The sequence below is a fragment of the Vespa mandarinia genome, chromosome 1 (genome assembly GCF_050613455.1).
Source record: "Vespa mandarinia isolate Hongniang chromosome 1, ASM5061345v1, whole genome shotgun sequence".
NCBI lineage: Eukaryota > Metazoa > Arthropoda > Insecta > Hymenoptera > Vespidae > Vespa > Vespa mandarinia.
Genome location: NC_140810.1, coordinates 18,060,001 through 18,070,000, shown reverse-complemented (window position 1 = coordinate 18,070,000; position 10,000 = coordinate 18,060,001). Strand labels below are relative to the sequence as shown.

The following is a 10,000-nucleotide window of genomic DNA, read 5'->3' as shown; positions in this document are numbered from 1 at the left end:
TATCTCTTATGGATATAATAATTGGAACGATAGAAAAAAGAAAATATTATTACGATTATATAATATGGATATTAATTTTTATATAAATAATCCAATTAAAACGTTATATATAATCTTATATAATTATAACATTCAATAATTTTAAATATATACGTAATCTAATTAAAACAATATATATATATATACATATATATATATATATATATATATATATATAATCTAATTAATAAAATGACGATGCTCGATAAGGAACAATAAGATATACGATCGATATTCGATCTTTTACGATTAACTTCGCTTTTTTTATTTTTCTTCGTTCATTTTTTTTTTCCCCCCGTTACTTTCTTTCCTTTTTTTTTCGTTTATTTTCCTATCGAACTGTAAACAATCTTCGAGTGTATGCTACCTTTTTTGATCCGTCAATGGGCGCAGCTTGTTTTAATTGGCATTATTAATGGCGCCGATATCCGGAACGACGGCTCGATCCATCCTTGGCCGATTTTTTTACCCCGTTTCTTCTTCTTCTCTATCTTTCTCTCTCTCTCTCTCTCACACGTTTATTTTCTTTTATTTTGTAGCGCAATAAACGAGAAACGCCCGTTATTAATTATTATCGTCGTACCGATCAGCCGTGCGCTCGCGCGCTCCTTTTTAAATGGCTGGCTCTTGTATCTTGAAAAGAGAACGAAGTTTAAAAGACAGAGAGCAAGAGAGAGCAAGAGAGAGAGAGAGAGAGAGAAAGAGAGAGTGAGAGTATGTGAGAGGGTGAAATAATGAGATAGAAGGGGGGGAGGAGGGATAGGATTTCGATCTTACCAACGGAGACTGTTCTCGTGGTTGGTGACTAACGGCGAGAGGTACGAGGACAGAATTTTACTTCGCCTTGTAGGGTCACAGATGGCGACAGTGACTCCTCGACTTCCGTCATACGTGCTATGTCGATTTTGATCATCGTCAAGATTACATTTTGATAATATAAATTGACAATTATTATTACATATTTAAAGTTTCTCTATATTGAAAACAATCGATCTATAGAAATCTTGAAATCGTTCGATCAGATTTAAAATGGAAATATTAATGACACCTTCTTTTTTCCTTGCTTTCTTTTTTCTTTTTTTTTTCTTTTTTTTTTTTTTTTCAAAGAAAAGATCGTCCATATACGATGATCTATAGATCACTGTCGAGAAGAGAAAAGTTGTCTTCTTTTAGTTTTCTTTCTTTCTTCTTTTTTTTTTTTTTTTTTTTTTTTTTTTCTTTTTTTTTTTTTGATGACGGTGAACAGATTCGTCAAAAATCATTGTCGTTTTGAATAACGTTCTCGGTTCTTTTCTTCTTTTTTTTCTTTTCTTTTCTTTCTTTTTTTTTTTTTTTCTTTTTTTTTTTTTTTCTTTTAGATCAGATCAGATCAGATCCAACGTGACGATCGTCGATCGTCTTCTTAATTTTCTTCTTCTTCATTTTCATTTATTCCGTAGTATTTAGGATTTTTTTTTTATAATTCGTGGATCGATTAGCAATATTCGAAGGATATATATATATATATATATATATATATATATATCGTGAGAATAAAGGAGAGAGGAAAGGGGTAGTTAAGGAGTAGGGGAGGTTATAGGAACGAAACGAATAACGCGTCGACTCGTGACTCGCATACCTACATGGGAAACACATTATCGATAATCGCGATCTTAATAGCTGGCGATATTCCAGATCACCGCTGCCAATCGGCTAAATCAAAGCCACAGTTCGCCTTGCTATATATTATACAGGATGTTTCAGAAATAGATCGACTAACTTTAAAAGTATATGTATATATATATATTGATTTTATATATTTCAATTACTGTTAAGAATGAAGAAAAAAGTCATACGAACATGAATCCGTTTGGAAACGAGTTTTGTCTCTTTCAGTTATGAACTTTTTTTTTTTTTTTTTTTTTTTTTTTTGTTAATTTATAACAGGGTACAAGAACATTTGAAACTGTTAAAACATTTTATTAGACAGAAACTGACGAGAAAATGTTTTTCCATCGCATTAACGTTGTCCAGATGTTAATCGACGTATGAAAAAAATGTTTATAACTGAGAAAGGAAATGAGAAACGGATTACGAATGTTCGTACGAACATTTTTAATTTTAATCCTTGTAAAGAGCATAAAATATGATCTTAAAGCTTGTTCTCTGTCTATTTCTGAAACATCCTATATGTATATATGTGTATATATATATGTATATATATATGTGTGTGTGTGTGTGCTTACTTACGTTACTCAGCTTTTAGAGAAATGTGTGTGCACGTATATATTGAGAATGAAGAAAACAGAAGAAGAAAAGAAAATTAACGGAAAAAGAAGAGGAAGAAGAAAAAAAAGAAAAAATAGAAAAAAAGAAAAAAAGAAATGAAATAATAAAAAATAAATAGAAGAGGAAAAAAAAGGAATAGAAAAAAAGAAAAAAAAGAACATACACGCACAAACATTATTATATTACGTTCTCCGATAAAATATCACGGTACATATATGTATATACCTAATTACTTTATCGTTTCCTTTTTCAATCGCACGCTCTCATAATGGAAACGCACGGAAAGTGAAATTAACGTCACGATCGAACATTCTTCTTATTGTTTATTTATCATTTTATCTTATTGTAATCCTATATAAATCAATTCCCCGTTATTTATTTTTTCTCTTTCTTCGCGTATAACAAAAGAATTAATAAATTGTATACCTTCAACCGGATACTAAGCTTAAGCATTATATATTAGATATATATACATATATATATATATATATATATATATATATATATATATATCTATGTATCTAATATTTGCATAATAATAAATAAATTTAACGTTGTTGTGTTGTGTCGTTGTTGTTTTGCTGGGAAAGAACAAAAAAAGAAAAAAAAAAAAAGAAAAAGAAGAAAAGAAAAGAGAGATAGAGAAAAAAAAAAGAAAGACGAACGAAAGAAAGAAATAGAAAAAGGAAAAGAAAATCGAAAGGAAGTAACGTCAAATAAGACGGTACGTTCGTACGAATCTTATTTAAGCGGATTTTCTATACTTGTATCGTTTCATAGAAACGAATCTTTAAATAAAACGAAGGACGTATTGGAAAATAATTAATCGATCGCAAGGACTTTTCTTTGATCGTGTAAAAACAACAACAACAACGAAAAGAAAAAGACCAAAAAAGAAAAAGAAAAAAAAAAAACAAAAAGAAAAAAGAAAAAGAAAGAAAAAGAAGAAGAAGAAGAAGAAGAAAAAGGGCAACAAAAAGGAAGAGAACAAGATAATGAAAAAAGAAAATCTAATCGATGAAGATATAAGTAAGTAACATGATATAAGAATCTATTTTGAAATAATGTGGAAATCAGGAAGGTATAAAAGAGATCTCTTGGGTCTGGAGAATTCTAAGGCAACCTAAGGAAGCAAGGTGATCCATCTTCGGACGATTACTCAGAATCCTTCATCTTGAACGTTGAATGGACAGGAACGATTGGAAAGCGTCCACTCGATCGTGAATAGCCCCTTGCAACTACGACGACGATTACAACGACGAGGATGATGACGACGACGATGACGACGACGACGACGACGACGACGAGGACGACTACAACGACGAGGACGACTACGAAAGACGAGGAGGATGAAAACGATGAGGACGATGAGTATGACGAGGACGATGAGGACGACGAGAATGATGAGAAGAACGACGAGAGGACGACGATGAAGACGACTGGAGAATCCACGGCGCAGAAACGATCTACCTCCTACTTCTCTCTCTCTCTCTCTCTCTCTTTCTCTCTCTCGCTCTCTCTTTCTCTGTTTCTCTCTTACTCACTCTCGTATTGCGAATCTCGAGCGATACGCGTCGACGGACGGCAAACGCGGATTGTCCGTAGTTCTGCGGTCGTGTCGAGCAATAATTGACCGGCGGTCGTCTCTCGTACCGAGCGCGTATATTATAAATGCGTGCTGTGTGTCGGCTACCAAGCAGCTATCTTTCTTTCTCTTTCTTTTATCTTTCTCTCTCTCTCTCTCTCTCTCTCTCTCTCTCTCTCTCTTTCTCTCTCTCTATCTATCCATCTATCTATCTCTATCTCTTTCACTAACTCACTCACTCACTCACTCGCTCGCTCGCTCGCTCGCTCGCTTGCTGCTCCATTCGCGAAGGAGAGCGGCGAATCGGGTAGTTAAGAAGTGGCTGGAGCTTCGACGTGACGTGTTATGGCTTTAACCGCAACAACGCGCCTCCAACCGCAGGAACCCTTTACTTTGCTCTTTACTCGCCGAGAGGGCCGGAGCTCCTCTTCGCCACCAACTCTCTCTCTCTCTCTCTTTCTTTTTTTCTCTTTCTCTTTCTCTTTCTCTTTCTCTCTCATCCTTCCATAATTACTCTACGATGATACCAATGCTATATCGATCATCATCTACTGGCTACCCTCTTTCCTTTCTTTTCTCTCTCATTCTCTCTCTCTCTCTCTCTCTCTCTCTCTCTCTCGTATTCACTCTCTTTTTCTCTTTTTCTTTCTCTCTCTTTCTCTCTTATGGTCCCTTTCGTTATTCGATTCCTCCTCATGAGTCTATAATCCTTATTAGAAGATCGTAATTACACCTTGACGTTATGTATCCAATAGTTATGGTATATTATTGTCTTCGAGGAAATAAAAGGGAAGTTGGTGGAAAAAGAACGATGGCTATTTGATGTCCACAATGTGAAACACATACACATACACACATACATGTATATACGTGTTTCTATGCGTGTCTTTATAATATTATTTAATTCAAAGAATTTTGCAATTAAATTTTTTGTTATATATAAAAAGAAAAAAATATCCTTAGATATCATAAGTTGTTGGTTAATCTATGACGTTGATATTTTGAACAGGAACGTGATATATATATATATATATATATATATATATATATATATATATATACGAGTTATATATTTTATCGATTTTTAATATTCTATCGATTTTTTATATCCAATAAGTTTCACGAATAAGTTTGAATTTAAATTAACGTTCGTTTTGGATATATTACGATAATAATATTCATTCTTTTGAAAGTTTTTTTCTTTATATTAATTAATCCTTCTTTATAATTAAAACGTGTATTTATGTCTATATATCCGTCGAATGACGTTTAGGGAAATCTTAACTAATGTTGAGAAAAAATGTTTACATTGTTTCTTCTCTCTCTCTCTCTCTCTCTCTCTCTCTCTCTCTATCTATCTTTCTATCTTTCTCTATCTCTATCAATTTTTTCTTTTTTTTTTCACATAGACTTTAGAAAGAAAGAGGTGCGGATTCATTTTCGAGTTTGATTTCGTAGCTCAGAGGATGAGTCAGTCACGGTAGTAGAGGTATTGTTCGGCCGGACGAGGAGATACGACACAAATCATTTCCTGCCGTATCCCCCGTATATCCGCCTTTACGTTTTACACCGATCCACGTTTACTACACATGCGTGAATTATATATCTCTGTATATGTCCGTACATGCGATCTCTCTCTCTCTCTCTCTCTCTCTCTCTCTCTCTCTCTCTCTCTCTATATATATATATATATATATATATATATATGTATGTGTACGTGTAATATATGTAATACGTATGTGGGTGTATATGAGTGTTTGTATTTGCGTACTCATGTCACACGCTTGAGCGCGCGCACGCTCGCTCTTTTGGCTCGTACACGCGACTCTCTCTTTTATTTTGTTTCAATATTTACATATATATGTACGTAACATGTAAGTATCTTCTTCATCTTCGTGTAAACGTTCGGAACATTTCGCGTATGGTGTCAGACTTTTTGGAGCATTTCGAGAGGCACGTCGCGCACTCCGATAGACGCATATATTTCTCTTTTACGAGCACTGCTCGTTGAGATTTATCGAACGACGACACGCCTGACTCGTACCGATTCTTCAATCTCTTTTTTCCAAAAGAGAGAAAGAGAATGAGAGAGAAATTGTGTGGATTTTTTTTTCCTGTTTCTTTTTTTTTTTTGTTTGTCCTGTCTTTCTTTTTGTTTCGTTTTAAACTGTTCTTTTTTTTTCTCTTCTTTTTTTTTTTCTTTAGTTTTATTTAATTTAATTTAAAATCACACGATAACACATCGACGAGAAAACTTTCACAGTACGACTTTATTTATGCGCTTCGAATTATCGACTTTTTTAATTTTCTTTTTTTCTTTCTTTTTTGTTTTGTTTCGTTTCGTTTCGTTGTTTCGTTTTTTCTTTTTTCTTTTTTTGTTTTCACTTCGATCGTCGGACTTGACCGACCAAAACGTTCAAAACGACGATCATTTAATATCACTCTAACTAATTGTAATTTCGATAATGTCGTAAATGTAGACACGTAAAAACTCATCATTTCGATAATTGTAAGTGTTACGATGAAAAGAGAAGAAAAGAAAGAAAAAAAAAAAAAAAAAAAAAGAAAAAAGGGAAAACAAGAAATTGACGATATCAATATATCGAGATAATGTTCGATTAAAGTAATAATTTCTTTCTTCTTTCTTTTAATCTTCTTAAAAACAAAAACAAAATTATTTTAGAATACAATTATATAGGATAGAATTCATTTTGATCAGTCAAATATGTAAAATCAATTGATACGAATATTGGATCTATTATTATATATCTCTCTTTCTATCTATCTCTCTCTCTCTCTCTCTCTCTCTCTCTCTCTCTCTCTCTCTCTCTCTCTCTTTCTTTTTCTTTCTTTCTCGATCGAGGATGAAAAAATAAAGAAGAAGAGAGGATCCGAGAGGGAATCGCGGATGGAAAATATCGGAGGAGGATCGAGCGCCTTCCGTACGTCCTCACGATACTCTCTCTCTCTCTCTCTCTCTCTCTCTCGTCTCTCTCTTTCTCTGTGTGCCTCGGTAGTCGGGCTGCAAGCTAGAACTCGAGGATCGTGTCTACGGTACTTACGTCTTTACCACGAGGCACGACCGTAGTAAGACGATCACGTCGTGGCAATAAAATGACACGATACACAGCGGCAAGAAGATACAAAGAGGTCCTCGTGAATGCCGACTGACAAATACCGAATGAATAATTATTATCCTTTATGTTCTCATTGAATTTCTACTTTCTTAACAGTTTTCCAAATACGAATATTTCCGATATGTTTGCCAATCGACAATATAAATCATTTAAGGATAAATCATTTACAAAAATTTATTATTCGATCGATAAATGATTTCGATACTTTTCGAATTTTTATCCGTTTCTTTTTCTCTTTCTTTCTTTCTTTTTTCCTTTTTTTTTGTTTTTTTGTTTTTCTTCTTTTTCTTTTTCTTTTTCTATTTGCGGTCACAATCGCGACATCGAAATTCGTTTTTAATCGCACGATTAAAATTTCAAATGTATCGTAGGTTCATCGATTGATTCCCTTTTTTTTTTTTTTTTTTTTTTTTTTATTAATTATGTTACTATCCTTTTTATTCGTGAATTATATGGCAACTATTTCTATTGAAATAAATATATATATATATATATATATATATATATATATATATTTATATATATATGTGGATGGAAGTAAAAAAAAAAAAGAAAAAATCAAATACACGAAGGAAGAAAGGGCAGTGGACTAGCGAGCTCCCGATAACTTGGAGCCCTTCACCGCGGCTGAAATAAGATCGGTCGTTGGCAATAAAGTGACACGGCATGGTAACGGAGTACAGAGAGAACGATAAAATAAATAAAAAGAAAAATAGGGAGAGAGAGAGAGAGAGAGAGAGAGAGAGAGAGAGAGAAAATGTGAGAAAACAAGAAATCAATGGATGCGACTATTCAAAGAAAATCTAAGAAAATATATTTCAATATAAATATATTGAAAAATCGTTTGAGAATAAAAATTATTATTATAGAACGTTCAAATCGATAGACCTTTTTTTTTTTTTTTTTTAATCAAAATTTTCAAATCTATATAAATTATATATATTTATATAAAAAAAATCTTATATCGTTTATATTACAAAGAGAGAGATAGAGAGAGAGAGAGAGAGAGAGAGAGAGAGAGAGAGAGAGAGAGAGAGTATATTTATTTAATATATTTTTATATAATTATTTATATATACGTATGAACAATTTAATATTACTCAACTGATTCACAAAATATAAATCGAGAACCTATGTAAAATCTAAATATAAATTCACAAGGAAGACAGATATCTAAGTGGTATGCGCGTGCTGTGTTAATAAGTAAGAGAAGTGTACCAAGGTGTCTGAGAAAAAGGATGAATAAATAGTTTAGAGTAATAGAGAGAGAGAGAGAGAGAGAGAGAGAGAGAGAGAGAGAGAAAGACAGAGAAAATCATCGGATCGGTCTCTTTCGAGCAACGTCGCGATTCGATTAATTCGATCATATCGAGGAAGCAGCAGCGCGAGTACGACGATAACGGGTTCCTAGGAAAACGTATGGCTTCCCTTTTCGCGTGATCTCGTGCACACGGAGAAAGCGCGTTAGACACGCTTAATCGCAATATATATATGTATATATATATATATATATATATATATATATATAGGTAGGTGTAAGTATATGTTCTACCTGTCCTGCGAATCGGTCGATTTGTTTTATGCACAGAAGGAATGTACGTCTCCTACGCACGTTGGAAAGGAGAAGAGAAGAAGAAAAGGAAAAGAAGCAAAAATAAATAAATAAATAAATAAATAAATAAATAAGAAAAGAAAAAAGGAAAAGAAAAAAGGGATGGGGAAAAAAAAATGGAAGAAGAAAGAAGCAAACAGCAGGATATGCTCTCGTTAACATTAATCTCCTACATCCAAGTTATGCTAATAATAATGACGATAATAATATCTATGGAGCTTGTGGAAGAGAATTCACGAAAAGAAATCATACTATCTTTTCGCTCGAATGCGATCGGATGTTCGCATATTAAAACGAAAGGAGAAAAAAGATTGAAAGAAATAAATAGATAAAGGCAGATGGATTGGGAGAGAGAGAGAGAGAGAGAGAGAGAGAGAGAGAGAGAAAGAGAGGGGGAAATCGATGACGTATCTTTTGCAAGAGAAACGATAATGTATAGAGAAATTCTTCAGTCGATACGTCCTGACATCGCGGAGACATCTTCGTATAGAATCTCTCTCTCTCTCTCTCTCTCTGTCTTTCTCGTTGTCTCTCATATATAATAAATAACTCATGGTATAACGAGCGAATCTACTTGGTATAGCTGCTTCACCGAGCACGTGTCTTTTCTACTCTTTGCTTTTTCTTTATCTCTTGTTCATCTTTGTGTACCTATATAATGTATATCTACTATCCATATATATATATATATATATATATATATATATATATATATTTACACATACACACACATATATATATATATATATATAAATGGATATATGTATACATATACATGTAAAAAAAATATATATACGTATATGTATATGTACATATAGATACATATAAGATATATATATATAAATAAACAAATAAATAATTAGATATATATAAAGATGAACGATCTTTCCCCAATAAAGAGATAGGCGCGAAACGAGCACGTAGATCGGTAAAACGTGTACATATGTATGTAGGCACGTTTGCCAATATATATGCAGGTATAGTCTCTATACGCTCGAGTTGGCATAGGCGATACGCGACTTTGTAGCCCGGATAACCGCGAATAAATCCTCTAATCTAATTGATAGCGGCACGGTATGCCGCGGACGGTTCACCCATCGTATACATACATATATACATACATACTTACGTACATACATACGTATATACGTAAATACATATAGATATTTTACATATAGAATATATACGTATACATATAGAAGGTAGCTTAAAACCAACGGCCCTAGTGTAGTTAAGTAGCTCGCGAGCTACTCGCGATAGCGAGCTAGTATTCTCGTGGCATGAACAGCAGCTGTGATCCGGCCGTTGCCCGGTCATCCGCTTTAAGAAAAACAAGAAGAAGAACGAGAACAAGAAGGA

At 33.4% G+C, this 10,000-nt stretch overlaps 1 protein-coding gene across 1 annotated transcript in view; it reads right to left on the bottom strand.

Annotated features, from left to right (window-relative positions):
- Window positions 1-10,000, bottom strand: part of sv (paired box protein shaven) — a 205,183-nt gene that overhangs the window by 62,405 nt on the left and 132,778 nt on the right. The gene's annotated exons all lie outside the window — the stretch shown is intronic.